We start from the raw sequence: 22,006 nt of genomic DNA, 5'->3' as shown, positions 1-22,006 counted from the left end.
ACATGCTATTCTGTTCCCTACAGGTAATGGGAAGTTCTGTTTTAACCCCTTGCAGCCTGAGGACTGTGCCTCAGGTAGGTGCTGCAAGCATTCTGCTCTCTGGCAGGTCTGGGATGTGAATCATTGTAATGGCCTGACAAGATGAGAGCACTCCAGTCTGTGCTCTGGACAGTGCTCCTCACGTGTGGCAGAGGGCGCTCTACTGAATTACCCTATTGAAATCCTCTAGGATGTGAGTCATGGCACACTCATTCCCACAAGCTTCCGTGCTTGGATAGTCCCCAGGGATTGCAGGGAGCCTATTGGCATGAGAGCATGGTGGTACCACTAATGCTAACATCACAATTGTATTAAAGGGCAGTGGCCAGCAATGGAGCAAGATGCCCAGAGCTACAATGTCCGCAGAACCATGATGACCAATTCCTTTTACTATGCGAATGAAAAGCCTTGCTCTGGAAGGCAGACAATCACGTATGGCTTGAGACCAAGGTCCTCAAGAGAGTCCTTGAGCCCGACCCCCAGAGGCCTGGGGCGCTGGCATGAGCCCCAGGAATCCACAGGGCGCTGGGTGGTGGCATCAGCTGCACTCACAGGCACAAGCACAGGTTGTCATCGGCCGTCTCCAGGACCTGTACACACATGTCCCGGACGCACTCACCCTTAGGGCTGAACAGGAACTAGTAGTAGCTGCCATCCATTCGCACAGATAGCAATGGCTGTGTTGGGCTCTGTTCCAAAGGCACAGACGCATGGAGAGCCTGAAAGAACCTGGAACTTGGAAAAACTCCACTTGGAGCTGAAGTATTTTGGGAGGAAACTGGCTGATGCCAAACTAGACTGTTTATTCCTTTTTGGATCCTCAGCTTAAAAAAAAAAATGTGCCCAATGCTGTGATCACTGAAAACACAGATGAGAGAAGCGACCTGACAGAAGTCGATGCCATAGGTTTTAGCTGCTTGAGATTCTCTCTGTAGTTCCTGGATTAAGTGCCCTGATGAACTATCAAATATTCTTATAAGAATCCCTTTTCCAGATGCAGCTGCAATTCTTGTCTCCTGACGCTTGAGAGCAATACAGCTCAGGGCACCCTCATGTGCTCGAATGTCCACTGATGGTTTTTCAGTGCTGGTCGGGTCTACAAGGTGTTACGTGGCCAGTGTGAGTGCCTGGGAATGCAAGAAGGGAGTTGTTAGTGTAAGCCCTCTAATAAATTCTCCGTCTATATGTTCACCCAGTGTTCACTCTTGGCCTTGTGGTTGCAGTTCAGGGTGTGAGCTCTCAGGTGCTCTTTTGTTCTGCCATCTGCCATGGTCTAACCCTCTGAAACAATAAGCTGAATTAAGTGTTTCATCTATGAATTGTCTTGGTCATAGTGTTCTATCACAGCAACAGAACATAACTAATAAATACATGTCAAGAGCCATAGGACCTTGCCTGACCTGCCCCAGTGGCTGAGAGGCCCTGCTGGCTGAAAGCCACAGCTGTCTGCATACTTGAGATAATTATTCTGCCTGGCTACCACAAAGATCCAGCCTGACCTTGAGAAAGAGAACATTCGGTGTATCGAGACTTCTGTATAGTCGCCCCACTCCACACCTGCTGTCCTTGGGCCTGGCCCAGAAGATTTTGTAACTTTCCACTGCATTCCTTCCCACCCCCCGCCCTTTCAGAAGCTTACTATAAATTTGGATACCCCCTTACAATAAACGGCCCTTGATAAGCAAAGTTTTTCCTGGGCTCGTGTCTCTCTTTCGCCTTATTCTTTATTCACAGGTCGCGACCCTTCTCGCCACTCCACGAATAACTGAACCCGCGGGTCAGGAACAAATACACATGCTGAGGACACTTAAAATACACAGTTATTATCGCAGTCATAATGCTGTAGAACAACTCCTTGTCTGAGTGGAACTGGGTGTCTCCCCAATTCCTGTCCATCCTTCAGGCTGTGCTAAACACCATTCTCCTCTCTGCTTTTGTTTGCTTGAGCACATATGCATGAGCTATGTGGTATTTATCTTGTTGGCTGGCTTATTTCACTTAGTACAGTACCCCCAAACTTACGCATGTTGTCAAAAAGGACAAGATTGTTAATTCTCTTTAAGGCTGACGAGTACTCTGTCTTGTATATACACTGCATTTTTAAAATGCAGTCATCTATGATGGACTTTACATTGACTTCAAATCTGAGCTATAGTGAATAGCCATGATAAGCATAGGAGTGCAGCCGTCTCTCTGATGTGGTGATTTCACTTCTTCCGATTATTTACCCAGATATCTAATGGATATTACCCATTTCTAGGAGATGTCTGCACCATGTGGTGGTTCTGTTTACAATGTTGTTTGATCCTCCATAGTGTTCCCATAAATGGCAGCGCTATTACATTACCACCAACAGCGTACGAAGTTCCCTTTCTCCACATCCTCACAAAGAAAACTCACTATGGCACATTTCCTGGTGCGTTACTGAACACAGCCCATAGCAAACAAATGTAGTTAAAGATGAGTAAATCTTCCATCATAACATGTGATCAAATTCAGGGCATTTCCCTGCACCCTCCTCATTCTCTCTCCAAGTCTACTTCCTGCCAGACACTGGCTTCAAGCAGAGACTCACATCCCTATGTATGCCACCAGATTGACTCGACCATGTCAAACTGAAAACATTAAGGTGCCTGGCATCATAACTCCAAGCTTCTAGACAGCATCCAGGATCAGGCGAAACAGAGACACTCAAAGGCCAAAGCTTTACTGTAACAGGAGAACATTACCTTAGAACAGGCCCTGCAGGAACAAAACATTCTTTTTGCTCTTCAGTGACTCTTCTTGGACCCTAAAAACACCCTGCATTTGGAAGATCCCTGCTTGAGTAATGTTCCTTCTTTAAATGTTTTAAATGGTGGAAAACAATAGTAAACAGCCTGTAACTCCAACATTCAAGAGGCAGCCGCAGGAGGACCCTAAGCCAGAGGCCAGTCTGAGCTATATGCTGTGTAGCAAGACCCTGTCTCAAAAACATACAAGCCAACCAACATGAAACCAGAAATATACATGATCATAATATAATAAAAACAACTAAATAAGACATTGAAAAGTATCTATTAACCCAGAAACATTTGAGTTAATACTTGTTCTTGAAAGATGTCTAGATCTCCACACATGAGCAAAACAAAAATAAGGAGCCATGTTGGAAAATGTTTGGCACATCATCAAAGTTAACAGAGGCCTACCATTTGATCTAGCAACTCCATGATAGGTACATACCTATAAAAAACAAGAAAGGGCATTCAGCAAAACTCACACTTGAATGTAAGAGTGGCATTTACTCATCACAGACAAAAGAGGAACCACTCCAAATGCCTACCAAGTAATGACTACATAAACAAAGAGTCCTATAACCGTACTGTGAAATCGTGCTTTGCCATGACTACAAATGGAGACCACCATGAATGGGCCAAGCAAAAGTCAGGCACAAAGGACATTTCCCATTCATAAGTATTTATAGACGATATCCAGAAAGGGTGAATCCACAGAGACAGAGTAGATTAGCAGCTCTTGGGATGGAGGAAAGGGGAAAGCGGCTGGCTAAAAAGGAAGAGATTTACTTCTGAGGTGAGGAAAAGTGTTCTAAAAGCAACCACAGCAAAGTTTAGCAGCATCCACTAAAGTTCATGGCTTACATGGACAAGAGGAGTCATATGGTATCTATATTTTATACTGATCTCAGCAGTGCTATTTTTTTATTGAAATAGGGAAACATGTCCCTCTCCCTTCAAAAATATCCAAAGAAGACTAGAGAGAGCTGGTGGATCAAAGGAGCGGGGGAAGGGGGCTCAGAGGAGCACCAACTGCGAGGCCACAGAGGTTCCAGTGGTGGAAGAAAGTGAGACAGAGACTAGGGCAAATAAAGGGAATGGTGAATAAGTGAACCTAAAATAGCATGCAGAAGGAGGGGAAGTAAAAGTGAAATCACCACAAAGGCATTGTCTAGAAAAACAGAAAAGGATGGTGAAGAAAACATCATCCATAGGGAGCTTCAGGGGAGCTATTGCAGATCCCGTCTCTTGAGTCCCCCCACCACACACACACACACACACACACACACACACTCAGACCTGTACCCTGCCTTTCAAACAGCACCCAGGAGCCAAGCCGAACTGAGCCACTGACCTGGGTAACAGAGAGGGAACGAATGAGGCCCCAGCGTTAAGCCCTGTGGTGAATCTGGTTCAGTGTCTATCCTTTAGAAGTCCATTCAGAAAGACTTAGAAAAAAGGGAATTTCTTGCACTGCTTTAAAATAGTGCCAGAAGGGGTGGATGCGGAAGAAAGGCATTATTGGCACCTTGTAGCTGCTGGATTGTTTCTACTTTTAAGTGGAAGTTTCCCGTAAGAAAATCTTATAAGTCAAACATGTTAGTAATACTCTCAACATTTGTTACATCTATGTGCTATGACCTCTATGACTTCCGTGTCCTACCTGGAACACTCCCCTCCTCCATCACTTCAGCGTCTGGCTCTTTCTACAAATGGACCCATCACCTTCCAATCACCCGGCACCTGCTGCCCCTTTTCCCACCCACTTTCTCTCTACAGTGGTTTTTCTTCTGACATTGTCCTCATCATCATTTCATAGCTAACACTGGAGCAGCATTTAGTTTTTGCCTTGAACTGTTCTAAATTCTATACGTGCGCACATGAGCGAGCACACACACACACATGCACACACGTACATCCTTTGATTAGGGTACAATCTTTCAAGATATTTCAGATTATTACCATCCCATCCAATCCTCAGTAATTAACTGTCTTGCTTTCCAAACAGCAGCAAAGGGCCTAGAGGATGAGGTAAAGTAAAGACTATTAAAAGTCCAGATGACTAAGAAATACTTGGTGTGGGAAAAAGTCGGAAGTCCTTTCATGATGGAAGATGGTCCAAAAATGTGGACAGAAAGAAACCCACCTCTGTACCTTCACAGCACACCAGAAGATGCTAATACGACTGTCTCTTGGGGAAGGAATAAGCAGCCTAAAAAAGTGTTTTCATGGGTAGACCTGGGAGACCCAGGCCAAACTAATGTAGCCCTTAACTTCTCAGACACACAGGTGAAGGGGAGAAGTTTAAATCTCATATCCCAAACCTCTCTCCAGAGTCACAGAAGTCATCACCTGATGCCTTGGCTACATGAGGGATAGTCACATGCTTTCTTCACTTGACCCTAAATCTCGGCAAGACTTAAAATTGAGAGTGAGCAACCAAAAGCTCTTGTTTTCCTTCAGGTTACAGGATGTCAGATCATTTGCAGGTTCATGACTCCTTAGCCAACTTGAATGCTGTCTCTTGGAAGCAATTTCCAGATGAAGAGAGAATAGAGAAGGATGCTACACATATTTCCAAGGATCTTATGTTTTCAGATCCACTAGCGTGTGTTACAATAAAAAAAAAAAAAAAAAAGAATAAAGAACATAAGGAAAAAGAGCCCCACAGCAAGTTCCATTACTTGATATCGCCTAGAGAAAAGTACCGGCTCACACCTCAGACCTCCATGTTCTTCCAGTTGCAACACCACACACACACACACACACACATAAACACATGCACGCACACACCACACACACATCCATGCACACACACACCACACACACACATGCACACACACCACACACATACACACACCACACACACACACACACCACACACACACACACCACATACACACATGCACACACACCACACACATACACACACACACCACACACACACTACACAAATACACACACACCACCACACACACACACCACACACATACATACCTTGGAGGGCTATGTACACCTCTCTATTTTAATAAACATAAATTCAAAGATCCTATCTCTCTCTCTCTTTTTTTTTTAGGAGACAATTTCCAGCCTAAGTGACGGGTGAATCATGCTGGGTGTGAAGTTTCACGTCCTACTCGGTTACAGGTTCCCAGCTGCCACATGACAAAGCCAGAAAATCTGAAAGCTCCTTTTTCCCCTCAGAAGTTTTTACTTTTCTTAGTTCATACTTCATGTTCTGGTAGACATGGGGCATCCACGCAATATGGGAATACTATCACTATTTCATGGATCAGAAAACGGAAACCCAGGGAGAAGTGATGACCTCACAGCCATCTAAGAGCTCTTTGGAATCATAGCCTGGAAACGTGGTCCAGAATCTCCATTCTCAACCCCTGGGCTACCTCTGTGTATGGGATAAAGCTTAGAGCAGAAGGCACATGTGCACACATGAACACTCACATACACACAGAAATACACAAACATAGACACACACATACCACACCACACACACACACACACACACACACACTACACACATACACATGAAGAGGCACAAACACACACACACATACACACTGAGAGGTACAAACACATGAAACACAAGCGCGGGCGCGGGCATGCACACACACACACACACACACACACACACACATCACACGTACACATGCACAACCCCACACACACACACCACATGCACACACACACTCCCAGGCAGCAAGGTGATTTTATGACAGAATGATCAGATGATTATGAGCTCTGTGGCCTTGGACAGGGCACGGGATCTCTCTGTGCTTCGTTGGAATGCCCAGTTTGCTCTGAGAACTTACTGAACTGTAGCCCGTGTGCCTCAGGCTGGGACACAGTGTTCTCTAAAAGTCAATTTTGCAACCATTGTCATCACTATTGCAGAGCGATGCCCACGTCACCATGGGAACGGATGGTTAGGGTCCTTGTTTCACTCCTCGCCATCTTAACGAGTCTTCCTTCAGTCCTTCGTAACTAAGTGTACTAAAACTAAAATGTAAAAACCAGTGTGGCTTGGATTTATTCTCTGTGGCAGCCATGCAGGGTGGTTTAAGAAGACCTGCTTAGATGCTAACAGACGCACAATCAACCATGCTGATCTCTCTACATCAGAACTATGAATCTATTTTTAGTGACAAGGGAAACTATTCAAATTTTTCTGTTGTGTTATGTGTGTGCATTCAGGTGAGCCGGAACATGGACCAGTGGCTGCCACTCTTTAGCACTTGACTGTCTTCCTGCTATTAAATAAAGTTGTTTCTACTTGAGTATTTGCCCATGGCTCCCACAGACCCTTGCCTGGGTAAAAATAAACAAACACGGGGACTGGAAAAATGGTTCAGCAGTTAAGAGCATGTGTTACTCTTGTAGAGGACCCAGGTTCTAATCCCAGCATCCACATGGTGGCTCACAACCTTCCATAGTTGAGGGCTTGGAGACCTTCTTGTGGTCTTTTTGGGCACCAGACACACACATGTAGCACAGCCGTATATGCGAACAAAATACTAATACATAAAATAAAATAAATATAATTTAAAAACAAAAACAAAAACAAGAGCGCAGAATGAAAACCAAACACGTCTACACCTCAGGTTCCATGACCGTTAAATTTCACCACCGTTCTTTGCTCCCCTTCCCCGACTCTTACAGACCCTGACCAAGCGAAGGAGAAGACACAGTTCTTAGTATCTGGTAATAAAGGTCTGTGAGGAGCAGTGTCAGGTGGCAAGGCCACCAAGAGGAACTGGGAGCTGCGGGGCTGGAGAAGCAGTGCTTTGACCCTTGCTACACAGAATTACCAATAGACCAAGCTTGCACGGAGTTTCTGCGGGCCACTGCGGGCAGAAGCTGTGGACACAACACACCTTGCTTTCTCGAAAAGGGCCACACTTAATGCGTTTTGAGGTTACCTCCCTCCCTTCAGTTCATTTGCCTTTCAAACTCTTTCAGGAAACCGAAGGCCTGGCTCTCTCCCTTCACCAAAGGAACAAAGGGTCAGGGAACTGCCTTGGTCACTATTTGGACTATTTGGACTATTTTGCTAACTGGTTCCCAGTCCTTTGCTCTCTGGAGCCACGACTTCAACGGAAGTTAGGGGTGAGGGTGAGAGTCTCAAAGTTCATGTAAGAGCCTTCGGGGAACCGAAAAAAGAGCCAGGGGACCACCTGGGCTCAATCTCTTTACTGCCCCCAATGACATCCTGGCCACTAGTGCCCATCTCCTAGCCCTTCCCCTCCGCAAAATAGCACTTGTTTTGTAAAGTCATACCACAAAAGTCCTCATCTCACCCGAGGAACAACTTCCTACAGCTCCCTTGTAACCAAGACACTGTCCTGACCACCTCCAAGAACACGGGGCACCCCAAGTCATCTCTCCAGAGTCCAAAGCCCCTGTGCTCCTCTCATCTGCATCGTGCCCCGCCTCCCGCAGCCAGGCCAGTACAGCCCATCAGCGCTGCTCCCGGCTAGCGTTGTGGAACCTTGGGGACAGGCAGCGAGTATAGGTACACAGCCAGGACGCTGCCGGGAGGCGAGTCATCTTTGCTTCCCTCTGCCTGCTCCGCCAGTGATCTGAAAAGCTCCAGGACAGCGAAGCCTGCAGATGTACCAGGAACGCGGAGACACGGGGACGCGCCACCGAATGGGAACCCTGGAACCGCGCCTCACTGCCACACTCTGCCCTCGGACGCCACCGACCCGCCATCCTTGGCTAAAATAAGCTCCAAACGCAAACTTGGGCTCCCTGGCATAAATGAGGTCCCTGCCCCCAACTCCCAAGCAGCGGCTTCCTCGACTGGATCTGTCAGCGCTGAAGTGGGCGAGCCTCGCGGGGACCACGGCTTACCGGAGCCTCCTGGCCGTTACATCCACCTAATAGCCATAGTCCTGTGTCTGCGACAGGTCCGGATCACCTAGTAAGAGTGCCACCAACAGTTCCGAGGTTCTGATGGCGTAGAGAGAAGCTGCCAACGAATACAGAAAGTTTTCACCAATAGAAACCTAAGTCCTCTTGGCTCAACTGAACGTGCAACCACCCTCAGTCCCTCTGGGTGGCGCAGGGTGCTCTCTGGGGAAATGCCTGGGACCTTTAATCTGGCACACAACCTCAAAGTCCCAAGCATCTCTGCAGCTAGTGGGGAAGTTGGTCCCCCGCTTTGCAGACAAGGCTCCGTACTCTGCAAAACCGACCTGCATCACTCCTGATGGTCCCTTTGGCTTTGTCCATTGCCGTTTCCGTGTGCAAATGCTACGATGTTTTGGATTATTTGTCCAGCATCTTTGAAACGCCTCTACTGCATCCAGGTTTGGAGTGGTTTAAACCTAACTAGTTGTTGCTTCTTCAGAGGAAGTTAGAAATCAGTAAGACAAAGTTAACTGAATACTAGCTGCCAATCATTCCCTCCCCTTCCCGTGTGGCCAGTTTGTTTGGGGGCTACACTGGCTTAGACCTGGAAAGATTCTGAGTCAGATGAGCACCCACTGGAAAAACCGTACATTAAGAAGGCGGATCGCTGTGAGTTCGAGGCCAGCCTGGTCTACAAAGTGAGTCCAGGATGGCCAAGGCTACACAGAGAAACCCTGTCTCGAAAAAAAAAAAAAAAAGTCAGAAAGAGGAGCAGGTGTGGAGGCAGGAGGATTGCAACTTTGATGCCAGCCGGGGCTACATAGCAAGACTATTTCAAGGAAAGTCAATAAGCAAAGTGTATAAGTCTGTTGATCATCTGCTGGGCCTGTTACCTTTCTTAACTGTCTTAAGCATCCTTGTGGGAACAAATCATTGCTCTCGTTTCAAAGATAAGGGATCTGTGGCTTATAAAGTTGTGTGAGGTCACAGGGCTAGCTAGATAACACGGTCAGATGGTTAAGGCAGCTGTATATGGCAGCAGATCTTATGACTGATTTCTATGGAGCATCACATAAGCAGACAAGTTATGAAAGGGGGAACATATGAGAAGCTTGTTTCAGGGATATCTGAAAGAAAAAAAAAAGCCAAAGGCTGGGGGAAGAGAGAGGGTCTTACAGTGAATATCATGGAAAATAAACTGGTTCTGAGGTTTGATTCTGAGACTCTTCTCTACAGGTTCTTTCTTTTTCTTTCTTTCTTTCTTTCTTTTTTTTCCTTTTCTTTCTTTCTTTCTCCCCCCTCCCCTTTTCTTTTTATCTTGCTCCCAGGGGCTGGTGATATTTTGGGAGTCTCTGGAACCTTTGGGAAGTAGAGCAGTGCTGGTGGAAGTAGTTCACTAAGAACGGGTCTTTCATGTTTGTAGCCCAGCCCTAATTCCTCAGCTTCCTGCTTCCTGCTCCGCTCCTCCATGAATGAGCCTTTGCCTCCCCTGCCCCAGCAGATGGAGTTGTGCCTCTCACCCTGACCTCTGCCCACTGAAACTCCTCTAAAGCTGTGAGCCAAAACAAGCCTTTCCACCCTCTAGTTAACTCTGCCAGGTACTGGGTCGCAGAAAAGCTTCTAATCAAAACGTAAAAGGGGGTGCTCTGTAGGGTGGAGGTGAGGCTTGGTGGTAGAGATGTGTGCCCCGAGTTCATCCCCAGCACTGGGAGAAACAGCTAGGAAGTTCTGGTTAAGAAAAGAATTCTTAGGCTGGAGATATATAGGTCAGTGGCAGGCTGCTGGGATGCATAGGGCCCTAGATTTGACCTGTAGTTCCTGATAAATAAAGAAAAAAATGTTTTTCAAAAAAAAGAGTTTTCTCTTAAAGTAACTGGGCATTTTTGAGCAAAGACTGTAGGCGTTTTGGTGAGTCTTGTTTGAAATTATCTTTGCCAAGGTTGTCATAAGGCTCAGAGAGTGCCTTACTAAATTTGAATGTGCATATTCTACCTCATTCAGTAAACTGTTTGCCTTACAAGCAAAAAGACCTGAGTTCAGTTCCCAAACCACATGGTAAAGTGGGTGGGAGTGGGGGCTGGGCATGGTGGCATGCAGTTGTAATCCAGTGGGGGCGTGTCAGAGACAGGCAAGTCCTAGGGCTCCCTGGCCAGCTGTCCTTGCTGACTTGGCAAATCCAGGCCAGTGAGAGACCCTGTCTTCATAAACAAGGTGAATAGCTCTTGAGGAGGACTGATAGCAGAAGTTGTCCTTGGGTCTCTTCAAATACCAGCACATACACTCACGGGTACACACACACACACGTACATATGCACACGCACACACCTAGACATACACACATACACCTCACACATATGCACGCACAGAATATACACACACTCTTACACACAGACATACACGTACACCTACCTACACACATACACACCTTTACCTACTCTCACATACACCCCTATAGCCAATCCCCACACTTCAGCAGAGACCTATACACAGACACCGACACACACACACCTACACCCCACACACATGCATACGCACCTATACACTTACATATACACGTGTACCCCTACATACATACGCATACATATACAAATAACATAAATATTTCATTTACAGTCACATTGGAGGGCTACATTTTGAAAGAGAATCTTAAGAACTAAAAAGAAGGGCTGGAGAGATGGCTCAGTGGTTAGGAGCACTGTCTGCTCTTTCAAAGGACCAGAGTTCAATTCCCAGCACCCGCACGGCAGCTCACAATTGTCTTTAACTCTAGTTCCAAGGGATCTGACACTCTTATAACAATGCACATAAAATAAAATTTAAAAAAAAAAAAAAGAACTAAATGGAAGGTTCAAGAACACATCATTCAATTTGGAAACATGCTCTGGACCAGGGGGTCTCACCCTTCCTAATGCTGTGACTCTTTAAGACAGCTCCTCATGTTGTGGTACCTCCAATAATAAAATTATTTTTGTTGCTCCTTCATAACTATAATTTTGCTACTGTTACTAATCATAATGTAAGTACCTTGTAGGTTTTTAAGTTTTCTAAACATACGTTATTTGGGAAATTTTAATGCTTACACCTCCCTTCCAACCCACCTACCCTAGATAGGAGAGAAAAAAGGTTAATAGGAACAGAAAAGATAGACCTTTTTTATACTCAGTTCCTTGCAGCAATTCCACTGGCATGGTTGGCAGGATTCCAATAGACCAGTTAAACAGTAAACCAGCAATTCAGCAAAGGTGACTGTAATCACAGCAGCTGGAACTGGGAGCAGAGCCCAGAGCCTGGACTCCTTCTCTAGAGCACTTCTCTCTAGGAATGTCGTGAAGTGGAGCGATGAACAGCCAAGACCAAAAAAGCCCTGCCTCTTGTTTTGGGCTTATACATGTACATGTATGTATACGTATGGGTGTGTGTGTGCATGCATGTGTGCATGTGTGCATGTGTCCTCTCATAGTTCGCACTTAGGATGTTTGTCAGTTGGCAAAGACCATGTCTCTGCAAGAGGCGGCTCCTCTTCCAGTGGACAAACATCACCTGTTCTCTCACAAGCATGTTTTCAGTGGAAAAACACCCTCACACAAGTCTGTTACACATCCCACACTTGGGATCAAAACAAAAACATGTTTACATCTACTACAATACCTGATATGCAACCCCTGTGAAAGGGTTGTTTGACCTTCCCAAAAGAATTGTGGCCACAGGTTGAGAAACACTGCTCTAAAAGTCTGTTGGTCCCTTCTGGGGCAGAAGCACTTCCCAGGCATTAAATACAGGCACTGGCCTTCCTGAGGCTGCCTAAGTGACTGGCCAGTTCTCAGTCACCGGTTACTGTAACTGAGCATCACTCAGGTGAGGCATAGGCTTGTCTGCTTTGCCCCATCCCTGGAGAAAGCCAACGGCAAGAAGGTCACAGTGCCCCCAAATCAAGAGTGGCACAAAAGACATCAATGTCAGGGACAGTTTAGCTCTTTGCCAGCCAGCATCGGATGAACACACACAAAGCTCCCTTGTGGCCAGAGCATCCTCACCATCACAAGAGAGCAAGAGCCTGACAGCTGCCCTTCGAAACCTAGCCAGGCTTCACAAGAAGCCATTGTGCTCTGAGCAGAGCTTTGACCCCTGCACTTGAACTCAGCAGACAGAATGGGCAAAGGGGAAACCAGGCTGCTGTACAAAACAGGAAGGAAATGAGATGAAACAAACTCCATAATAAGCCACCAGATGGAGCCTGATGCATCATTCCCACACGGAGCTCAGGGGAGGGAGGATGAGCCTGTACAGGAGAGACACCAAGACACATGGAGAGGGACAAGATCAAGAGGGAGCCATGCTCAGCTGCTCTGTTTCTGCACTTCCTGCAGCCCTGCATTAAACAGCCATTAGCTACAGAAGGACAGATTTGTGCTTTCATTTACAGGCCAAACTTAGAACAAATCCATAGAGACAGAAAGAAGAATCAAGGTCACCAGGTGATGGGAATGGCAAATGGGGAATTTGTTATTATTTGGTGGGTGTAAAATTTCTGTTTAGGGTGATTAAAAAATGTGGGGCTGGGTTGTAGTGGCAATTGTCCAACACTGTAAATGGACTCAGTGTGACGTAAAGGGGTTGAAATAGTGACCATTATGTACATTTTACCATAATGAAGACACACCCATGCATATGTCTGTTAAAACCCATTATCATGATGCAATACTCCTTTGGACTAGAATTCCAAAGAAATGTGGTGGGCCTGGGAACCCTTAGAGACTCTTCCCTTGAATTTTAATAAACCCTGCATTATTTGCTTCCCGTTAGAGGTGCTGGGGGCGGGGGCAGGGGGGCCTCTGGGTTGTTACACTCCTTCATCAGGAAGGAAAGTAGCCCTCATTTTGGGGGGGAGCTGTTTTGCTTGTTTTGAGATAGGGTTTCACTATACCCAGGAGGCCTTGACCTCCTGGGCCTCCTTAGAAGTGGGCACTGAAGACACCAGCTATGCCAGGATGCTAACTGCCAGGGTGACACTGCTCTATGGTTGTCACCTGTTGCTAAGTGACTTGGAGCACAAGAGAGCATGCTCAGACAGCCCTACCCTGAAAGAGGTCCTTTGCCTTTAAGAAGTGGAGACAGACGTAGGTCCAGGCTATTCTGAGTCCCTAGGCTGGTTCCTGGAGGTGAGAGGACAGGACCGTGTGGTTTTTGTCTGACTCATAGCAAACACACCATCTTTCAGCCCCTTGCCATCAACACTGTGTAGTTTCTATTTCTCCTCTCTAAAAAATATTTTGAGCTAGACGAGTAGAAACAGAAGCTGCTTGTGTTTTTCTGGTCTATATTTCATGTTTAAAATGTGGTATAGAGTACAAATTAGAGTTCCACATGAATGCAGCCCTCATGTGCTACTAGATTAGAACTAGATGTATTACATAGAAAGTCCAAAGCTAGCCAGGACTACATAGGTAAATGCTGTCCACAAAAAAAAAAAAAAAAAAAAAAAGTTAATAACTAAAAGAGCACTTACCTAACTTGTACAGGGCCCCATTAAATTGTTGCTATTCTGTCTTGCTCATTGTGTTGTGGAGCCAGGAAGAGGCCCCCCCTCCTGTCTACCTTTCTTCCTCTGAATCTCCCCTGTTGGCCCAGGATCTAACACTGTGCTTGGCGGCATCTGGTTATTCCAGGAACGTCTGTGACTTTTCACACTGTTTGTGGTCTGAGCGTACTCTTACAAATCAGAAAGACATCAAGCTGGGCTATTCAAGACCAGGCAGCAGCTAGTTCGCCTGAAATCCAGTGTTCCCACTGTGCCCCTGAGGTCTTTCTTCTCTGTGCTTTCATTCGGTTTTTCTTGTCCTTGCCTCGGGGACCCTAAGAGCCACAGAAGGTCCTCACACCATTGTCCCTGTCTTCCTCCCTTTGTATCTCCTGTCACTAACCACTAACGTCATCTTACATCCTCCACAGGTCCCTCCCGGTGCTGACCCCTGTCCTCCAGTGCCTCGCTCCTGACTTTTCACTCACTTTATGGTAGCCATCTGGCTTAGCTTAGACAAACTCCCAAGTCATTTCCGTGTGGACTACACAGCAAGGAAGGGTTGAAACACACAGATAAAAACTCTCTGTGGTGACTTTTACTCAAGAGCTCTAGTACAAGAGAGAAAAAAAATCACTTTTTTCCCTACAATTTCTTCTAAATCAAGTTAGCTTAGTATGCCTACTTAAATAAGCGTCGAGACCTTAAATCTGTGGTGTGTTTGAGAGAGCAGGTCCTCCTTAGAGTGTCCCCGAGGCTCCTTGGCACTTCTATAAGACTCTGGGGAAAATTTCTGGCCTTTGTTCTGTCCTAATTGGTGCCAAAATTCCCATTTTGGAGGTCAATGTTAGTTTGTCCAGTTGCATGCTCCACATTAAGTATAGACACGGGGTCCCTCACCAGGTCCGTGGGATTCGCTCCCCTCAGTTTCCAGGAGCTTCCCCCATGGAGTCCGTCTCTCGTTCCTCGTCCTCAGGCCTTACACTTCCTAACACAACATATAACTAGAATGATCTCCAATTGGAAAAGGTCGCATACACCCCCTCTCCGCCCACCCACCGTACCCTACCCGCTGCCAAACCCAGGTAACTTTCACCTCCCTCCCTATCAGGTGCTAGAGCCACAACCACGCTGAATCCAGAATCCTTTAACAACCTTGGAGGACTCAAAGCCCTTCTGGGCTGAGGAAGGTGAGAGAAAACACACACACACACACACACACACACACACACACACACACACACACACACGCTCACAGTGGACTCAGAGGGAAACAATAGGAATGAAAACGGATCCCTTGATAAATTACTAGCCACAACAAAATACAAATGACTGCTTTAGTAAAATGGCTATGGCTATGCAGAATTCTAACACACCCGTCCGGTGAATGCCAACAGACACTGGTCCCCAGTCTGAGTAGAAGTGGCATCTCCGGAATATACTCGATGCGGCATCAGTTCCTTTCATCAGTTCGCCTCACCAAGCACCAACGTCCTTCAGCTTGATTCACCAAGCCACCCTCCACTTACAAATAAATTCTCTGCATCAATTTGCCTGCAAGGACAAAAGGCACCAACCAGCCAATGAGAGCATCCCCACCTATCCCACTTCCCAGGGTTACACTTTCGTAATAATCAGTACTTAGCATTTGTCTTTATGTATCATCCTCCAAGCTTCCTCCGATTACATCAGAACCTATAACGTGGAGAGTAACAGGCTCCAGACATGGCCACGTCCTAATTCTGGAATCTGTAATTATCATTCATGACAAGAATGAATTAGAGCTGCCTTTGTAGAATCAAAGAGTCGATTATTAGACCACGTGCCACCTCTTCTGTGTCTCTCTCTGCAGAATTCTAACAATAAGAAAACGGTAAAAAAGGCTGGGGAGATGGTTTAGTGGCTAAGAGTGCATACTGATCTTTTAGCGGGCAAAAGTTCAATTCCCAGTACCCACAAAGGGTGGTTTGAAATCACGTTAGCTCCAGGGCATCTGACGCCCTCTTCTGGCCTCCATTGGCATTGCTCTCTTGAGCTCGCACTACACTTACCCCACCCCACACCGCTCACACACACAGACACACAATAAAAAATTTAAAAAAAGCTTTTTTTTAGATGTGAAACTGGCAAGAGTGATCTATGTTGGGCATGGTGGTTCATGTTTGTGATCTCGGCACTTGGGAGGCTGAGGAAGAAAGAGTGGCGTGAGTTCAAGACCAGCCTGGATGACACACTGAATTCCTGATCAACCTGACCCATAGAGGAAGACTTCGCCTCAAAACCAGAAACAAGGAAAGAAAAGTTGATAATTAAATTGTGTCACCTTAAAAGCACAATGAATCTGTGACGGTGAGACCAACTCTGTACTTGAAGACGGGGGCGGGGGAAGCACATTCCTCTCCATCACTGTTTTTAGACTGGCTGGCGAGAAAGCTTGTGACAGTCTGGTCCACACCAAGGACACCGAATTTTGTGCAACACTCAGCACTAGGGCTCTGTGAAGAAGGAGAGGCAAGCGAACCACTGCAGCACTTGGTCAGCTTAGAGATGTCCCTGTATGCTGGACCCATTTCTATGGAGTAGGCGTGGTCTCTGGCCAAGGCGGAGAAACCACGGGGTGGAGGGGGGAGGGGGGGGGGGGTGGGGGGCAGGGAGCGGGGAAGAACTATGCCTCTTGTCCCTAGCTGGAGCTGTGCACTGACCACATTCACCAGGCCCCGGAATTTCCCTTCTGCATCTGCTGTTTTCAAGAGGACCTATTAGTTAAACTAAAGAAAAGCAGGCTGGTCAGCAGGAACACGTGTAACACAGACCAAAAGGAAAGGCTGGCTGAGTTGTATAAGAAAGCAGATGGAGGGGCCTGGAGAGATGGCTCAGGGGTTAAGAGCACTGATTGTTCTTCCAGAGGTCCCGAGTTCAATTCCCAGCAACCACATGGGCTCACAACTATCTATAATGTGATCTAATGCCCTCTTCTGCCATGCAGGCAGAGCACTGTAAAATAAATAAATAAATAGCCAACGGAGCAAGACATGAGGACATGGGGCCGGAATCACCATCTCTCTGTGGCCTCCTCTCTAGTTCCTGTCTCCAGGTTTTTGCCTTAAGTCCCTGCTCTGGCTTCCCCCAATGATGGACTATAAACTCCAGGGGAATTGACATGGAACTAGCCAGATGGAGCCTGTTCAAACCCCGGAAACCTCAAACTCGAGACTTAAAATCTCATCCTGAGAACAGAAGGTGTGAGACAAAACTCTCTCCTTGTTTCTGTGCCTGCCTCAGGAGCATGTGACACAACCCGCAGGTGGTTACAGTAGTTGGTCACATGTCAGTCACATGAGCTTGACACTTGTTATCTTTCACTATATAACTAGTGCATTGCCAGTGTCATAGTCCCAGCCAATGAAACACATTCATTTTCAAACCCTCACCTGACTGGCCAATGTTTATAAGTCCCTGTTTCACATGAAATAAAGTGCACCAAAGACCATCTGAGATTGGATGTTTATTCTGAGCTGTAACACTGGGGAAAGAAGGGCCCCCCTCTTCTTCCCAAAGAATTCATCGCTGGACCCCCTGACTTGACTGCCAGCCAGACTGTTGCCTCTGGACTGTAGTGGCCGCTGTAGACGCTCATCTGGTTGCCTGGTCGCCACAGGCATCTGCTAACCATTGGCAAGTCAATGCAGATTGCCCACTGCTGTCTTTAGTTTGCCATGGTGCCCCTCTGGGGTAGCATATTGTTGGCTGTTCCAGAAGCAGCTGTTCTGTTCACCCCAGCCAAGTTCTTCCACCAAGCCCAGCTGCAGATGGAAACTTCTGGACTTTAATGTAGCAGACCACTAGTAAGCAGATCCAAGCCCAAAGCTAAGAGTGTCCTCAGGTAGCATCGGAAGCCTATGAAGGGGGGCTCCCACCTTTCTGATGTCTCCACCAATTATTTTTTAAATGCTTTGGTTCATAACTCTCTTTATTCTGTTACTATATAAAAACTTGCTAGATGAGATAGCACACACTTTTAATCCCAGCACTAGAAGGGCAGAGGCAGGCAGATCTCTGTGAGTTCAAGGCCAGCCTGGTCTACAAAGGGAGTCCAAGACATCCAGGGCTTATTACCCAGAGAAAGCCTGTCTCAAAAAACAAAAACAAGGCAAAACAACAACAAACCAAAATAGTAACAACAAAAAAATAACTCCACGAATCTGAGGTAACCTACCTCCCTGTTCCTGGGCCATAGCGACTCCCTCCAATTTGACTCCATAATAAATGATTTCTTATTCCCTTTGAGGTGAGAGTTGCATTTTCTGTGTCAACAGATGTCAAGCTCAAGAAATGGGGAGGGGTCAGTTTCACGGCAGACAGCAGGAAAAGGAAGTTTCAAAACCCATTTGGTAACTGAGCACACACAGATGAGACAGGGTTCTGAGCTAAAAGTGCAGAGTGGAAGCAACGGTCCAGGGGGCACTCACCAGCCATGTGATCCCAGGAAGATGCTGCTCTCTAGGCCTCACTTCTCTTCTTCATAAATGGATGCAGGACCTGGAGTACCCAGCACATGGAGCTGTCGTGAGGACCAACTGAGACACACAGTTGACTTAACAGAAAAGATTAGCATTGGAAATAGATGCAGCAAACAGTATTTGCAACTTAGTGAAATCTCTCATGTTAGCTATGGTATATATTTTTCCGTGACTTACAATGAGTCATGAATGATTATACTGATGGGATCAAGTGACACATATATGCAAAACACACACACACAAATTCTAGAACATTTCCAATTACTGATTAGTCACAAAGAAGGAAAAGGGAATTCAGTCATGCTTTTAAGAATGTCCCTAGCTCTCTCTCTACCCCCTCTTCTCTCTCTGGAGTACCTCTCCCCCCTTTCCTTCTCTCTCCATGCCCATTTAATTAAAAGAAAGAAAGAAAGAAAGAAAGAAAGAGAGAATGTCCTGAAAAAGCTGGACATAGTGGTACATGCCTGTAATCCCAGCACTCAAGAAGGCAGAGGCTGATGGATTGCTGTGAGTTCAGGGCCAGCCTGGTCTACAAATCAATCGAGTCTAGAATAGCCAAGGCTACACAGAAAAACCCTGTCTGAAACAAACAAACAAACAAAACAAAAAATATACAAACAAAATGTCCATAAAAGTACAACAAAATGAAAACAACACTGGCCCTTAGTACACAGAGCTCCTGGCTGTTATCAGCACCATTTCAGGTCATGTGACCCTCCCAGCAGCAGGACAGGTGACATTCTTCATCAGATAAGACACTTCTCTCTAAGCTTCAGTTTCCTGGCAAAGTGCCAATAATATCCAGTACAAGGAGTTTATGCAAGGACCAACTGAAACACACCCACTAGAGGTCTAGATATTAGGTATTAATACAGGTGCTGGCATGCAGACGTCAGCCGTTTGTGGACAGTCACAGCTCGCACGAGGCAGAGGCGTGGTCTTCTGTTGCATTCCATACTGACTCTTGAAGCAACAACCTCTGACTGCTCCACACTCCATCAGACTCACGACCCTGACACCTAAGCTACGTAGGGTTCTCCAAACTGGTGGGCATCAGACTGCTGTAGGATCTAAGCAAAATCAGACTAAGCTACAACTTTGAAGACAAGAGCTCTTTTTATTCCAGCTTCTGGGCTGAGCTTGGTGGCAGCTGCCCTTAGTTTAAGCATCCAGGAGATACCTCTGTGAGTTCAAGGCCAGCCTGGGCTTACATAGTAAGTTTCAGGTCACCCAGAGTTACAGAGTAAAACCATATCTCAAAAAGAAAAAAGAAAGAAAAATTATCTGGCCATTTTTTTTCTCTCTGGAATTAATATGAATCTCCACAAATATCATTCCCTAATAGTAGCTAATTCCTACACCATATCAAGAATTAAAGCTATTTATGCTGTACATGATATTTGTTTCTTTGACAGGTGCACAAGCATTTAAGGCACCTAAACCTCAGCTTATTTGCTTGGTGCATATATGAGTGACCATTTTAGTGGGGCAATCTTGAAGATTAATATGAATGTTCACTGCAGCCATCATACACAGACACAAAGGGCTTATTACCTATCAACAACACTGAACATACTGCCATAACGCTTCCTAAGTGTGGAAGGCAAAGTAGCCCTCGCTTGTGTGGCTTCTCTAATGAGGATTAAGTGAGATGATAAGTTATGTGGGGTAGAACTAATGAGACACTGTAAGAGTTAGACAAATGTTATCTTTCTTGGAAAAGATTGATGTCTATTTTTATAGGTTTAAACACATACACATGTGCATGCACATGCACACATGCACACACAGCAAGGGGCCTATGTCTGTGCAATTTTCCGTGGTCACCACTGACCTCAGTCAAGAAGAAGAGTCTTCACATTGTTGCTTGACCCTCTGCAGCCGTTGGGAGTCTGTGGAAGCCTCCTGTCCAGTCAGTGTCATCAAACTTACTGTGTAGATTCAATTGAAAAGTCTTCTTAACCCACTTTTTTTTTCTTTAATGAAACTTGTGCTTGATGGGAAAAGGATGGTTTCTATTTCTCCTGTGTCCCAGGATTATTTCCTCCATGTCCAGATGGATTTATAAACTATATGATCATCGCTTGACCCATAAAGACCTTTGTGGCGAGTCTTCTTCTCCTCCAAACTGTTCCTCCAAGATGCTTGCCATTCACCAGCTGGTCTCTGTCCTCTGCTGCCAGCTCTTGGCCTATTTCTCTTTCAGTGAACCAGACAGTTGCATGTATTTTTCTGCTGTTTTTGTCTTTGCTTTTTTCCTTTTCGGATGACTTCCAAACTTAGAGTTATAAGTATCTTGGTACTGTGTCCCAATGAATGCCTTCTTCTTTAAACAAACAGGCTTCTCTGTAGGTGGCTAAATAAAGGAACTGCTCAAGACGTGTCTTCCAGCCACGGACTGAGAGCTGAGGAACTGTGCAGTGTGTCAAAACCACAGAGCAACGGGTCCCGCAAAGAGGTGCACTGGCTCTGACCCTCCATTCACTCGATCTGCAGACTCTCTGGACTGGCGAGCTGCCTCAGGTAAAGTACTCGCCATGCAAGCATGATGAACAGAGTTCAATCTCCAGTCCCGATGGCGAGGAAAGGCCAAACATGGCAGGATCCATGGCAGGTAACCCCAGCACAAGAAAGCACCGGGACAGGAGGATCCATGGTGCTCCGTTACCAGCCATCCTCAGGAATCGGTGAGATCCAGGATTGGCAGGATCTGGTCCCATTGCAGCTGCAGTTGGAAAGCAGAAAGTAATGCATGCAAGTGCTGCTCCCTTTCTCCCTCAGTTTGTGACCCTAGCTTGGGGTACTGCTCCCAGTTAGAATGGAGCTTCCCATCTCAAAGAACTCAGTCTAGGGGCTCCCTCATGCCAAGAGCTTGGTGTCCTAGTTGATTCTGAACTAAAATCAGCCGTCACAGGGAAGGAGCAGAGGAGGGACATTTGGTCACCTACTTTTGTGCAAGGGTTTTCCTGTTGAGTGTGGCAGTCACGGGAAGGATGGAAGCAAATGCACCAATAGCCCCACTTGACAAGTTCTATTCACCTAAATGAAATTAGTTCTGAAATTGAACCCCTCTCGTTTGACCCTCTGAAGAACATTCTGCTGTGTGTTGTGACCCTGCCTCTGAATGGCTTCACTGGATGACCTTCAGATGTTTTTTGCAGCCACTCCTCTCCTTAAGCATAGAGCCATGCCAAGATGCTCTCTCCAAGAAGAAGCTGTGACAGTTAGGCTGGCCCCGACATCACAAGGTCATCATGAACTCAAGTGCTGTCTCCTCAAGTGGT

At 46.2% G+C, this 22,006-nt stretch overlaps 1 pseudogene; it reads right to left on the bottom strand.

Moving 5' to 3' along the window:
* Window positions 1-587: 587 nt before the first annotated feature.
* Window positions 588-8,543, bottom strand: LOC127202007 (WD repeat domain phosphoinositide-interacting protein 3-like; annotated as a pseudogene).
* Between the last annotated feature and the right edge of the window lie 13,463 nt (window positions 8,544-22,006).

The sequence above is a fragment of the Acomys russatus genome, chromosome 18 (genome assembly GCF_903995435.1).
Source record: "Acomys russatus chromosome 18, mAcoRus1.1, whole genome shotgun sequence".
Lineage (NCBI taxonomy): Eukaryota > Metazoa > Chordata > Mammalia > Rodentia > Muridae > Acomys > Acomys russatus.
The sequence above is the reverse complement of the archived record's forward strand: the minus strand, read 5'-3'. Positions and strand labels throughout refer to the sequence as shown.